The 13211-nt window shown below is 35.7% G+C and overlaps 1 long non-coding RNA gene across 1 annotated transcript in view; it reads right to left on the bottom strand.

The window, feature by feature from the left end:
- The window catches only part of LOC139044594 (uncharacterized), a 222987-nt gene that overhangs the window by 66904 nt on the left and 142872 nt on the right, over positions 1-13211 (bottom strand). The window lies entirely within an intron of this gene.

Below are 13211 nucleotides of genomic sequence, written 5' to 3'. Positions count from 1 at the left end.
GTCAGAGCTTAGAACTGGGACAGGGGTTTCAAGGGCTGGCACCATAGAATCAGTGGAAACATAGCTCAAAAGTAAGTTAAGAGGCTGAAAGTCGGAAGTTCAAGAAGGGGGTCAGGGAAAAAGCAAAATTGAAAATGCCAAGAGGGCAATAAATTACAAGAAAGAAATTTGGTTTTATGGGTCAGAGCAGATAAAGTCCATATCCATGAACTACAAGTAGCTTAGCTATTCTTCTATGGATTTGTGGAAACAAAGATATGAGCCTGACCCTAGAGAATACAGCATTTGCCTCCATTTATACTTAAGGTAAATACAAAGGAAACTGTAATTTCAGAGCTATTCTAAAAACAGGGTTCAGAGATTAGAGGCCATTTATCCAAAATATATACTGGTTACCAGGCATGTGATATCTAGAGGTAGGAGAAAGACATGTTCTTTGTCATCAGGAAGCTCACAGTCTAGGAAGAGATTAGGCTCCCTATGATATTACATAAAGCAGAACAAAGGTTGATTTGTGGAAATTTTAGAAAGGTAAATATGGATACTATATGAGAATGGTCTCAATTAATTGGAGATCTCTAACAGTGAAACAGGCAGTGTGAAGTGATTTCTGTTACGGACTGCACATTTGTGTCCTCTCAAAATTCATACGTTGAAATCCTAACCCTCGATGTGACAGTATTCAGAGATGGAGCCTTTGGGAGGTAATCAGGTTATGAGGGTGGAGCTCTCATGAATGGGATTAGTGCCCTTACAAGAAGAGACAGGAGTGAGATGAGCTCCCTCTCCATCATATGAGGACACAGTGAGAAGATGACCATCTGCAAAGCATGGAGAGGACATTCACCAGACACCAAATCTGCCAGCACCTTGATCTTGGACTTCTCAACCTCCAGAACTTGGAGAAATAAATTTCTGTTGTTGAAGACAGTCTATGGTATTTTTGTTATAGCAGTCCAAACTAAGACAGTTCCCATCTTTGAAGATATTGAAATTTAGGCTACAGTATGTTTTGGAGGCTGCACTTGGAAAGATGATGAGGAGTGAACAGAAGAGTCATTCATCTCTCTTCCAACGTAGACTACATGATTTTTTAACATTTTTTTCTTAGTATTCACATTGCCTAAGAATATGCTGGGAACATGTTATATTCTCAAAAGCTTCTGATCAATTAGTCATCTATAGCTAAATCTAAAATTATCTCTGGGTGTTATTCTTTAATAAACACTCTCTAGAGTTCAGTGACTCTTATTTATAAACCAAATTTCTCTTCTTAAAAAACTCTCAGATATTAGTGGCTAAGAATATAAAGCTAAATATACCAAAGGAAAATGTACCTAAGTTGTATATCATTTTGTTTAGTATACTTTAAAATCTATTTCTTTAAGTAAAAGATGGTTTAGCCTTTATTCTTAATGGATATAAAGTCAATAGATAGATAGATAGATGATAGATAGACAGAGATAAAATATAAATATAAACAATAAGTCTATAGCTATATATGGAGTTTAAAACTATATGGTTTAACCTTTATTCCTAATGGATATAAAGTCAATAGATAGATAAATGATACATAGATATAGATAAAAATATAAATCTAAATAAATAAATCTATACTTATATATGGACTTTAAAACTATATTCATTCAACCAGGAAATATAAGATGGCAGGTTTATTTAACAGAAATCTTCACTTTTTCTATATTCCATTTTGCCCACTCTATTTTATTTAATCCTTTTTATCATGCAAATAAGGTAAAAATTAATCCTAGCTTTATCCTTTTTTTAAGTGTGAAATCACCCCAGAGCTCTGCTTAGTTTATCAATATATTTACCATGTAATTGAGCCTTGTGAGAGATACTGAGCCAGAGGACAAGCCAGAGGTCACCTAGATTCCTGATCCACAAAACTGTGAGACAACAAATGTGTGTTAAGCCACTAAACTTAGACGTACTTCCTTACCCAGCAAGAGATCACTAATACAGCCTTGCAATCTATATTTATGTAAAAACTTCTCCATGGTATTCTCAACTGGAAGATCCATTGACTGATGTTTGGCCACTGCTGGTATATGTGTGCTCTGAGTTCTCTGAAAAAAACACTCCTTTCTGTTACTTCCTGAACTCTCTCTAAACAGCCTCCAGTGTTCTGGAAGTTGTAGGAGGGAATAGCCTACTGTGAAATCTCCATAGTTCATTTTAATCTATTTAGATTTTTCCAGTGTTTTGACATCAACTCCATGGCTTCAACCTTTGGCAGTTTTTCCTGTTCTATTCCACATTCTGAGATCATTCCCTTGTACCTTGCTTCTCCACAATGTGCCATAAATCTCATTCTCCATACTTCCCCACACTTTGCCTCCTTTAAATGTCTTTATCTGCTTTCCAGTAAAACAGTGCCAACCATGTGGGAAAATTCTCTTAGCTGCCACATCTTGTGCTTAAGTCTTTATTTTTGGCTGTAGTTATCAATCTGTCTTATATTTTATTAATTTTATTTATATTTGCCTTTTCTTAATTTTTTACAGAAGAAATGTATCGATTTAAAGAACACAGGCAGAGGCACAGTCCCTTCTTCCGATCCCAAACAATTAATTTTTTCATTTGATGAGCATGGCCTAGCCTTATGGTACTTTGTTATCTTTATGGTTTATGGTTTGGTTGTTTATTTATGGTTGAAAAATAATATTACATTTTTGACATTATTATTTTGGAAAGCAATATTTTCCTAATATTAAACTACATAACATTTCCTTTAGTTCCCATCTATTTGAGTGAATCATGGCATTGTAATTTATACTACCTGTTTCTGTAATCTTCTCTTAAAACTCAATCTTCTCAATTCTTCGACATTTATGTCCTATTAAACCCAGCCTACCTGCTGCCAATGCCAAGTTTCTTGATTTGAAACACATCATCTTAAATCTATACTTGCCAGAGTTTAGATGCAGAATAATCATCTGCAGGCTAGCTATAAATACCATTATGTCTTTTGACGGCCATGTCACTGTAGAGAGGGAAAAGCTCCCCTCCATCCTCTTTGGGTCCCTGGCTAGATATGAAAAGTAAACTGACAGAGACAGATTAACAAGAGAAAAGCAGACAAATTTATTTCATTTAACTTTTCTGTGACACAGGAGGCTTCATAAGGAAATGAAGACCCAAATAACAGGCCTGAGCTGAGCATTTTATGCTAGGTTTGATGAGGCGGGCACACTCATGGAGGAAGAGGACAGGTCAAGGAGTATGAGGTGAGTGTGGTAAACTTGGGGAAACAGCAAGGCCTGTTTGTTTGCATTCTTCTCCATGTCCCTTTATCTCTGGAGGTAAGGATGTTCCTTTCCTCTGGGTATAGAGAGGGCACCTCTCACATGACAGTTTTATGGCCCATTTCAAGGAAGAAGGGGGTAGGTCAAAATGACCTTCCTCCTTCTGCCATTTCCTCAAACTCTTTCAGCTCGAAATATTCAATATGCCAAGGTGCCATAGTTTGGGGTATGTGTCCCAAACGCCATCATCACATTGTCAAGACAGGTCTAATTTCTGATATGATCTTGTGTGCTTCCTTCTGGCTTGTAGATTCATAATTCATATACCTTGAAGGCCAGCTATTCAGAAACTATGCCTCCATTCATTCATATATGGCATTTTTTTAAAGTGAATCACTTTGAGATTTTTACATTTATCTCCATTTATTTCTTACTAAAATAAAATGAAGGCCGAAAGAGAGAGAGAGACAGACAGAAAACCAGAGAGGGAGAGAGAGAGAGGCAGGAAGGAGAGGGAGTTGGAAGTCTATGCCTATCTTGAAGAATGTATCTTCTCAGCTCTGAAAGATAATGGGAGCCAGTGGAGGTGTGAAGAACAAAGCTTTAGGAGAAGAAGAGGATAGTTGTGCCAGAATTTAAAAGAATGGGGTAACTTTAAAGGAACTGGAGTCTCATATGCATATTCTGATTCCCAGCAAGCAGTCATTACTTCCTGCTACTAGCCTGCATGGTTTACTAACCTACATAGTTCACCACTACCATTTCGGCATATAAGCATTCAGCATATTCAGCATTCTCCCATATCTTATGTCAATTCTCAGGTTATTAGAAAAACACAGGAAACTCGAGAATTTTTTCTTTTCTTCCTCATGGTTGAATGACTTACTGCCAGAAGAAATACACAATCCAATGATCCCAATCCCTACTCAAGCATCCACCGCGGGTCTATGCAGAATAATATAGCACATACTGAGAAGAAATACAGGGATATGAAAGAAACTGTGTGCCCTGTTTGACCTTAAAATCTAGATGGAGGCAAAATTAAGTATATTTCTATTTCTTATACTTCACTAGCATAACTATCTGCTTTCTTGACAAAATCATAGAGCTGTGGAAATGAAGCAAACTTATAAATCACCTAATTTATTGCTCTAATTTTATATATGCCAACATGGAAAAACAGAGACATTAAATGGCTCATCCAAGGCAGGCCACAGATCTAGACAAAAAGGGGACAGATCTTAGAAGTTATGCCATCGGATAGGCTGTACAGTATACAGTTTAGGAAAGGCAGCCTTCAGTGTGGACAGGCTGTGATTTAAAGCACAGTTCTGCTTGTCAAACTTACTGAACTATTTTAAAGTTGTTTTCATCATCTGTAAAACAGGTTGATATTACTCTGTACTTCTAAAGATGTTGTGTGAATTAAATGAGATAATACTTGTAGAACTCTTAGCTAAGCTTGGCACTTTGCTGGCATTAAATAAATGCTAATATTAACTTTCTGACTTCCAGATTAATTCTCTTCCCTGGAAACCACAGTCCCTTGATAAGCTTAACTATTTCTAGGCAATTTTCCAGTTGATAAATGAAAGGAATGACTACATCTTACTGGCCTTTCGTCAAATTTCTAGTACTTAGCTAATTTCATAAGTGGAATGTCTTATTGCTTCAACCATCACAACTCAGAATAGATTTGCCAGACAAAACACAAGATAGGTAATTAAATTTGAATTTATTGGAAATTCAAATTTAAGGCAGTGTCTTGAATTTTGATTTGCTAAATCTGGAAACTCTACTTCACAGTCTACCAAACAAAGTAAATCTTCCAAAATTCCGCTATTGCTATATAAGCACAGACATCTTCAGTAAAACACTAATTAAAGACCTACTTGGGTAAAATTTTTCAATATTATCTCTGGTATATTTACTCGGTATTCATTATTTGAATAAGTTTAAACACAGCAAAGCTTAGACTTCAGTGAGTAAGGATGGCTTTAAGCTACAAATCTCATTATTAATATCAATGACTTTCCTTTGTGAAAATTAACATTAGTGATCCAGAAGAGAATTCTAGCTCATAAAATCTTTGTTATTTCTCCCTAATTGCTGTTGGGGCAAATGAAAATTTAAAATAAGAGGTTTAATACTCTGTTGAAAATAGGGAAGACGTTCTCTCCCCCCTTTTCTTAGAGCATTGACTTAAGAAAAGTTTTAATTGTAAGTCGTCTCTTTGAAATATAGGTTGATCTTTTCTAAACTAAATATACCTCTCATGAGCTTTATGATCCAGGAATTCTTTTATCAGGGACCTGGGAACTGTCTCCTTGAAATGCGATCATCAAGGAAGATCATGCCACTCTCTCGCAGTTTCTGTGGGAGGCAGGAGCCTAACTTCAGTCAGTGCCTTGCTCAAAACTACCTCCTGTTATAAAGATATGAGAAGTTTATGTTTCCTTTGGACAGAGCCAATTAGCAAGAACAGATGGTCACCTCAATCACCAGGTGAATGTAGGATGAACTATGTGTGACAAACGGTGCTGTCAAGCCCTCTGATTGAGGACTAGTTGTGGTTTATCTTGAGAACATGTATGTAATGGATTGAGTCTATTTGGTCTATCAAATGTTGCCGTGTCGTTCTGTCTTTGCAATCTTTGAGTGACTGCCTGTGATGCACCTCGCATTCTGGTTTAATGCTTATTCAATGACAAAACCGTTTTCTTTCTTTTCTACCTTTGTGGAGAAGTTTTCTGAGTCGAGAGGATATTTTGTACTAAATTCTATTTCTCCAACACTATTTAAATCCAGTCCATGGTGAAGCTGGGCTGATTCCTCCGGTTTACTATATTTACTTTTAGTATAACAGTCAAATGAAAGATGGAATGTGAAATTAATTTTTTAAAGTGAATAAATCAAAAAGAGGGTTTTTTCTTTTTACAAATTAATGCTAGTTTTCTGTGCTGCCTTGTCCCCTACTCTATTGTGCTCCCTTAATTTCCATCTAATTTTAGTTACTATTGAATATATACTTACGAATCTCAAAATTGCCACAGCCACCCCAAGCTTCAACAGTCACCATCCTGATCAGTCAGCTGCCATCAAGATGGAGGCAAGACCCTCCACCAGCAAAAAGATGACAACTCTCTGAAGGCTCAGATGGTTAGCATTTATTAGCAATAAAATATTTTTAAATTAACGTGTGTACATTTGTTTTTAGACATAATGCTGTTGTACACCTAACAGACTACAGTATAGTGTAAATATAACTTTTATATGCACTGGGAAACGAAAAAATTCGTGTGACTCGCTTTATTGTGATTTTCGCTTTATTGTGGTGGTCCAGAACTGAACCCACAATAGCTCCAAAGTATGCCTATACTTAAAACAGAAACACAAGGTAATTTTAACAAATTTCATTCAGATCAATTTTGATTTCCATCTTCTGCTAATGGCAAAATACTAAATTGTATGGAACTTTCTATCTTACACCAGTAGATTCTTTGAAAAATTACTGGTGTAGTCACAAGGATTATAATAATAATACACTGAAATTTGCCTGTATGTGTTTCTATTTCTATCCTCAGTAACAAAGGGAAAGAGAGGCCTGTTTTGTCACTTTCTCAGTCGGACCATATCAATTGATATAGAAAACTTTTCTCCATTATCCAAAGCTGTAAGTGGTCCTCAATATTAAATAAGACTTGCTTAAAATGCGAAACAGCAATCACTACAAATTGGCAGGATCATGGAGCAAAGCATATGCCATAATTCATTCCCTATCAGAACATCATAACAGCTCATAAATTTGGTGTATAAATACTAAATGTTTTGCAAGTGAATGTTATCAAACTATGTGTGTGAGTCCTCCTAGAAATGAATGTTGTGTGATTCTTTTTCATTAACCTTTCATTTTATAAAAAAGGTGAAATCAATAATCTATTTATCCAGCCAACTGAAAGGCAATTTCTAACAATTTCATGTGAGATTGAATTTTTATAGCTTTTTTTCCCTCCTACAAATTCTAACAAAAAATAATAATATCTTTTCAAATGCTAGACAAATATAAAATGTCAAATCTTGACAGCCTTCCATATACATGAAATAAAATCTGCTCTTTACAGTTGAATAATTGTCCTACTAAAACTACTGCTGTCTTCAAAGCATGAGGCAATTTTTAGGGCAGTAGATTATTGGCATGCTGTAAAGTTGGAAATAAGTGGGTTTCTGTTTTTAAACATTCTACTATGCTGACCCGAGAATTACAACCTTTTTATATCTCATTATAAGTCTGTTATTGGCCACTGACATAGAAACAATGATAGGACTTTTTATTTATTCACGTTATTACTGGCTGTGTCCAAAGATAGCTAAAGAGCTGAACAAATGAAAAGTGAAATAATTCAATCAATTTTTAGCTGCCCCAAATTAATTTCTGTTCAGAACAGATTTTTATGAATAGGTCAAATTTCTCTTTTGAATGGTAGGATAGTTCTGTAATGCTTCTTATAATAAAAATTATAACATTAATATTATGTCCACTGTCCATTTTTAATTGAGAAATCCAAACTACATATGCTCAAGACTGTCCGTACCACGAAGCGGTTGTCTTAACACAAATGATACCTTGGAAAGAGGGTAATATATTCAGCTGGCAGTTCAAACGATCAAACAATAAAGAGGGAAAGGTTTTGGGCTGAGAAGCACCAGTGCGGCCCCTCAAAGATGAGCACTTTTAAATACTTCTGTTTCTATCTGTTATGACAACTTGGACCTCCTTTCATTCTCTTAATTTTTAAATTAATTTTCATTCCTCTCTGGGTTAACTTAGTAAAATTAAATAATATGCTTAAAACTTAATTTTGCTATCTAGTTTAGACAATCATTTCTAGCTGTTCATTATATAAAAAAGTATTTTTAATTCCTTCCTTTGAAATCTACTAGCCATTGATCCCTAGTTTCCATGAATTTTACCTGTATTTTTTACAGTGTTAAGGTTGATAACATATACATTTCTTTGTAAACAAAAGTAGGTTACATATTTTGAGGAAAAACTGATTTTAAAGTTTAAAACCAGTAAACAGAGGTTACATTAACATATTTACACAAATATCAGTCCCTTAAGGGTCAAACAGTTTGTTAGCATTGTATGATATTTTCTAAGGCTCTAAGTTCAAGAAAGCCAAGCTATTTGAAGGAAATTCTTCCTAGATGCAAAGTCAAGTGGATCTTATTTTCTACAACCTATCAGTTGATCATCATGTTTTATTTTACTTCTTACTCAGATCATGACTTAACTGCACATTTTCCCTCCTCCCCGCATCTCCAACGACGTTTCATTTTTTTCTTGCTGACAGAAACATAACATGATGTTATCAAATTCTTGAAATTATCACATCCTTTAATATATCTATTGGCTAACATCTTTTTTCTGTTTTGTTCAATCTTTAGATAGACCACGAAATGACTCTTTCTCTTGCCAAGTATACACTATAATCTGATAATTTCCATTTATTCCACTGCTGAATCAGTCGCTACTTCCTACAACCTATGTTTTCCCTTCATTGCTTTCTACTTTGTATTTCTGGAATTCATTCTCAGTTACTTCCTCAGAAAATATGTGTATGAGTTACATTTTCTAACATTTAAGGTTCTTTGTTATGTCTTCATATTTGATTTATATTTTTATGAATGCATAATTTTACGTTTAAAATTATTTTTCCATTGAACTTTGAAGGGATTTCCACCACTAAATTCTAGTATCCTATGTTGTGGGTTATCTTTTCTTTGTGGGTGATTTTTTTTTCAGTTTTCAGAATTATTTTCTTTCCCCTTGGAATTTGAAAACTTTATCATATTGAATCTAGAACTAGAATTGGATTTTTAAAAAATCCCTCTTAGATCTAAAATTTCATGCCCTTGCTCAAACCTAGGAAATTTATTTGACTAAATCTTCCTTTCATTTCCTTTGTTCTCTCCTTCAGGATCTGCTACCGGCAGTGTCGTGTGCTTCCGCATAGAGCTCTTGAATTTCTTTTTCTTATAATTTTCAGCTCTTTGTGTTGATTAATGTTCAGGAAAGTCTCTTAAACTTTAAATTTCGACTCATGTAATAATGTTTAAACATTGGCATTTCTATTTTTAATCTTCAAGAGACATTATGTGTTTTTTATTATTTCTTTTTCTTAGCATATTACGCTTTTTTATGAGAGTATATCTCTCAAATAACTCTGAGGGCAAAAATTAAATTTTTCTTTCTCTTCTCTGTCTTGCATTATATATTCTCTAAGGTAAGTTATTTGTTTATTAACTTCTGTCTTTTTCATTTGCCTGAAGATCTTAAATTGCTTTCATGCTCAAAAATGAATCAAATGAAAAAAGATTATTCTAAGTATCTGTTTCTATTTCACTCGCTGTGCTGTAGGTAGCTTTGTTTCCCTCGTACACCTTTTCTCTGACTGAAAAAGCTAAAGGGGATTTCCAAGTATATGGGGAGGGGCTTGTGGACTGGGAGGCATCCTTTGGATGCAGGATCAGGAAGCCACCTGATAGGAGTCTGTCCCCTACAGCCTCAGGCATCACCAGAGGAGCTCTTTACCCTGAGGTACCAACACCTACCTTAAGATCCCTAGCTCTTCCATAGCACTTATTTAAATTTCTTTGCCGAGAAACTCCTTGGTTGTTTTTTGTTTGTCTGGGTTTGTTTTTACATTAAGGTAAAGGCTAGGCTGCTTGAGGAAAGGAGATAAAGAGAAAATAGATAAGAGGGCTGAAGTGCTCAGCTATTCTGTACACAGAAGTCCAGTTAATCCCATTATTTTGAGTCCCACCTTACATTTCTGCTCTTTGAATCAATTTACTCAAAGCCTGCATCTTCTCTGGCATTTATGAGGAAGATGGGCTCCCATGCAGCATCCTCAGACATACTTCCAGCTATTTCACCTACTAACTTGTCTTCATATGATTTCTGACTTCAGAAATTTTGTTGACATCGCTGAACTCCCTCCTTTCTCTTTACTAGTACAGGCTTTTGTATTCATTCCACTGGGACCTTAATGTATGAACTCAATCCACCATCTTTGGGAATCTAATAACTTCTCAATAGTCAATGTTTACATCTTACAGTGGGACTATTTAACTAAGTACACAAGCCAAAATGGTCCAACTCACAATTAACACTATTTTTGGAATATGTTAATAGGCAGGAGATCCCATCACAGAATTAGCTCCAGGAACTGAGTTCTTCTGAAAAATATATATTATATATAATTAATATATATTAACATGCTAATTCATATAGTCAAAAATATATTTTGAGCACCTATTATACAACAGACCTTATTTAAAATAGTAAGAATAGAGTAACAAAAAAAGAGCCAAAAATTATAGTATTCCTTCATACCTTTATTGAGATAATGTTATATTAACATAACTATGAAGGTCATCCTGAAATAGGAAAAAATTCATATTAGCTCTAGCGGTATGAGGAGAAACAGAGGGATTGACCTAAGACAGTTTCTTTATAACAAAGTCTATAGGAGAAAAAAATTCTGAGGTTGTCTATGCACAAATATGTACACACACACAAAATCTTAGAATAACCAAACTGATCCCTCACTTTCTAAGAGAAGCTCTGGCAAGGTCACCCAGGCACCCTGAGGTCTTACCTGCACAGGGTGCTACTCCCCATACTAATACAATTCTACATTTTAGAAAGAAAACAGGGGCCGGCTGGTGGTGCAGTGGTTAAGTGCACATGTTCCGCTTCAGCAGCCACAGGTTCACAGGTTCGGATTCTGAGTACGGACATGGCACCTCTTGCCAAGTCATGCTGTGGCAGGCATCCCACATAGAAAGTAGAGGAAGATTGGCATGGATGTTAGCTCAGGGCCAGTCTTCCTCAGCAAAAAGAGAAGGATTGGGAGCAGATGTTAGCTGAGGGCTAATCTTCCTCAAAAAAAAAAAAAGAAAGAAAGAAAACAATACAACATTTCACTTCTAAGCTCTGTAGTTTGAATTGCGACAGCCTTGGGCACCTAGCCTGATTCCACTACTTAACTGCTATGTAATAGCGAGTAAATTTCACAGCCTCTCTAACCCTAAATTTCAAGCAAACTAAGGTTGATAATAAAATAAACTTCACACCTTGTTTGAGACTGAAATAAACAATGCATGTAAAGGTTAGTCACATTAATAAATGCCATATAATAATATCTTTTTTTGTTATTGTCTTCTATTGTGCCTCATTTTTCCCCAAAGGATGTGCTGTTTTCAACCCTCTTACATTTAGATTTGGAGAGACATAGTGAATTTTAAACACTCTCATGATTTTAGAAGAATCTCTACTTTAAAATGTCTCTAAGTTATTCTAAGGAAAGTATTTAACCTCACTGTGCAAAGATCTGCTCCCTGAGCCTGGGGCCATACATTATACTTCTCACACAAACCTAAAGATTTGCTTCGTTTGTCCCTCCTCAGTTAGAGAAAAAGGACAAATCCAAACGAATTTTCATGAAAATGATGTCATAAAAGGTCATTATTTGGAGAAAAGTTTCTCAATTTATCCAATAATTACCTACTTGAATCAGTAATGTTATTGAAATCTTATGTGTACAGCCCAGGAAAGTGCACTTTCCTGCCTGCTTCATAGTCAAGTTCATATGGAATCAGCAGGGAAAAAGGGTCTCCTCACAGTGGTAAGAAGTCTGCAAGAAGAAAAATTTGAAAAGCAAGCCTTTGCAGAAAGGAGAAAGTTTGCATCAAAGAAGATAGGTGAGGTTATGTTTGGTTACAACCAAAACCTTCTCAGTGAATTATGTGACAGGTGCATTTTCGGCTAGCTATGTTGCTCCGTATTGTCTTCATTCCTGGATTCAGTCAGTCGAAGCAGGCTGTCTGAAGTATTGCTAGTTCTTGGGACAGAAAGGAAAGGGGAACATGGGACCACATGCTGGCTCTTAAAGTTTCTCCCCAAAAGTTACACGTCATTTGGATTCTTATTCCACAGGCCAAAGCAAGTCACCTGACCCAAGATTGATACCAATGAGTGATGAAGTATAATTTTTCCCCAGAGAATAGAAGCAAATATTTGTGAATAATAATACAGTTTACTGGGGCTGGCCTGGTGGCGTAGTGGTTAAGTTTGCACACTCCACTTTGGTGGCCTGGGGTTCACAGGTTTGGATCCCCATCACAGACCAAACACGGCTCATCAAGCCACGCTGTGGTGGCATCTCATATAAAATGGAAGAAGATGGCACAGATGTTAGCTCAGCAACAATCTCCCTCAAGCAAAAAGAGGAAGGATTGGCAACAGATGTTAGCTCAGGGCCAACCTTCCTCAAAAAAATAAATAAATAAAATAGTTTACTACACTGGACGTAACAAGAGTATTTTACAGATATGTCCCAGATTCACAATATACATCGTATTTTCTATGTGCATTATATATTTTATCCTTACAATAATTCTGTGAAATAGACAGGTACTTATCCACATTTTCAGTATAAGGAAACTGATTCAAAAGAAAGAGTGAACAAAGAATTCTTGTGACACAGAGTTGTCTGAAACCAGTTAGAGTTCACCAGGTTGCACTGACTTCCCTGTTACTGAAAATGTTTAAACAGAAGTGGAATGACTACTCTGTGGGAGTGCTGAAAACAGAGAAGATCTGTGAATAACTGGGAAATATAACCTTTAAAATTCCTTTTATCCCTGAGGTTCTCTGATTTTACAAGTTGTCCAAGTTCACACAGCTAGTAAGAGGCTATCAAAGGCAAAATGTTGTTTTTGAAGAGTGACCTCATTTACAGGAATAGGAAAAAGAGACTCCAACGTGATTTAATAATCTGGTGTTCAGATGCCATTATTGTGAAACTTAAACGTTGACGAAGTTTTATTACAGATTACTTTTCAATCAGTATGCAGAAAGAGTCTTTTCATTTG

The sequence above is a fragment of the Equus asinus genome, chromosome 2 (genome assembly GCF_041296235.1).
Source record: "Equus asinus isolate D_3611 breed Donkey chromosome 2, EquAss-T2T_v2, whole genome shotgun sequence".
Taxonomy (NCBI): domain Eukaryota; kingdom Metazoa; phylum Chordata; class Mammalia; order Perissodactyla; family Equidae; genus Equus; species Equus asinus.
Note: the sequence above shows the minus strand (reverse complement) of the source record. Positions and strands in the feature narration are given on the sequence as shown.